This window comes from Pinus tabuliformis, chromosome 9 (genome assembly GCF_031772625.1).
Source record: "Pinus tabuliformis cultivar Carrire ecotype Pingquan chromosome 9, CPIR1, whole genome shotgun sequence".
Taxonomy (NCBI): Eukaryota; Viridiplantae; Streptophyta; class Pinopsida; order Pinales; family Pinaceae; genus Pinus; species Pinus tabuliformis.
The window spans coordinates 403508981-403511220 of NC_142307.1; the positions used below are offsets into that span (position 1 = coordinate 403508981).

Here is a 2240-nt window from a genome sequence, read left to right on the forward strand (position 1 = left end):
CAAGCCAATACTAAGGAAAAGTTGTTGTCTTCCAAGCTCCTACTTCCTTGCGTAGTTTCCTAGGGAATTAGCCCATATTTAATTGGAAAATTCCTCATCCATAACTGCGTTATCCATCCATAGGCCTTCCTCTAGTTGCATGCATGATCAATTTAATTTAGATGATTTTACAACTGATAACTACATGTGAATTAAATCCAATTTAGTTCACTTGACCTCTCACTAGTCTACCCATCAGGTAGAACTAGTTTAACTAATTTTAACTCAGTAAAACTGAATTAAATAATCAAAACTCAATTAGAACTCAACCTGGGTCCTTAAAATTTAGGGATCACTCTACATGACTCTAGATAGACTTCTCAACTCAAATTTACTGAGCCAACTAAGTCAACTTAACTTAGTTAGTTGTTACAAGTTTCTATGAGAATTAGAATTACAATTTAATTCAAGGACAAATTAAATTAGGATTTTTCTTGTTGCATTTTTTCAATGCCCACTACAATCAAGGATATTTATAAAATTGCCTTATTATCCTTATTTTAATAAGTGGGCAGCAAGAAGCAGAGGAAACAAGCATAAATTTATATAAACATGCATACAAAACTATAAGCCTTTTGGAAATTGACTCATACACATTGAATATAAAAAATCAATAAGTTGTAGTTCAAAGGTGCCTACTTTGACGGTTTGACCTTCAATGTAGGCAATGAAAAAAATGATAAGTCCTTTCACACTTAGTCTTTTTAGAAGTATTGCAATCAAAATTCATCGGTGGTTGATGAATTGTGCAATTTCGTTATCTGAGTGTCATTTGATATCCCACTCATTACATATATGATAAAGATCTTCGATTACAATACTTTTAATCAGCAAGATTTCAAACTCACCTTGCTGGGTTGCTGTGGTGTTGGAAAAGGTGTATAAGTTTTTTTCTCTTTTTTCTTCAGCTACTTTTGCTTTACATTTCTCCTACTCAAAACAAATATTTACATCACTCATCATTGGTACCAGAATAAATAAGTTCAAAGTGGTTAAGCATAGGCATCTTGACCAAAATGAAATGATATAGCTTCCCAAGGGAACCAAGGAAAAAAATATCTTACTTCTTAAACTTAGGCAAAAACCTATCCCAATTTTCCCCTGCAAATTCTGGATCTTTTGCAAGCTCTTGTTTTATCATGAGTTCATAAGTGCAAAAGCACCACACTAATAGTCAAGATATATTTCAATAATCAATTGCACATGATGTATCATGCAAGAAATTTAACTTTTAAGATATGCTCACTCACATAATATCAATACCTTGATATGATAAATTGGATGTATATTACGAATACAATCCTCTGCAATTCTGCGTACTTGTTTCAAACCTTTAAATGAGCCCATGGCTGCAACAGTATTACCCTACAACACCAATTGCATATATTTTACTTCGAAAAGGAACCATCTTCTAACAAATTGTAGGACAATCTACTAGATAATTGTCTCTTTCAAAGCATGCTTACATCAGCAACATTATCATTTTTGAAAAATATAGTCATGGAGGAGAGAATGCAACATACTTCAGATAATCAAAAGAAAAAGATAACATGCTAAGAAATCAAGTTAAAACTCTCTCACCTGAACAAAAACATAACATCCAGTTAATAGCTCAATTGCCTGTAGCAGAAGCAAAATCCCAAGCAATTTTTTAAGAAGAAAAGTTTCAAGTCATAAAAATGCTTTCCAACTCAATTTTCATTGTTGAAAACTTGTCAGAGGTAGTTAGAGTACCATGACACATTCAAAGAGTATTACCTTGAGTGTTGAATCGTTGGGACCCAATAGGCACTGCTGACATTTGACAAATCTTTCCTGAGTATGGGACAAAGTCCTTTTAGAGGAAAACACTAAAAACTACAATGCCAAGTCATTTATAAATCTTTAAAAATAATAGGTGCCTTCCTAATATGGATGGGCTTTATTTGAAGCACACTCTGTTAGTTAAAAGAGTTCTTGCATAGCCAAACCCTTAAATGGAAAAAATGTTATATAAAGCATACATGAAAATAAATGAAAGGATTGATGGAAGTGGATATTATGAATAGCAGCTTGACAACCATGAATTTGAAGCATTATCGTTGATTATAAACACGAGTAAAGTGTTTCATATCTGATCCTACTAATTTTCATAACAAGTGCTACACAGTTGATGAATAAATTATTCAAGGTTGCTTTTTATTTTTAGCATTAGCAGTTGT

The 2240-nt window shown here is 32.5% G+C and overlaps 1 long non-coding RNA gene across 1 annotated transcript; it reads right to left on the reverse strand.

Annotated features, from left to right (window-relative positions):
- Positions 1-917: 917 nt before the first annotated feature.
- Positions 918-1186, reverse strand: LOC149148847 (uncharacterized). The gene is made up of 2 exons (XR_016263787.1): positions 1104-1186; positions 918-969 (listed from the first exon to the last, which is right to left on the reverse strand). It is a non-coding gene; the product is annotated as an uncharacterized LOC149148847 (long non-coding RNA).
- Positions 1187-2240: the final 1054 nt, after the last annotated feature.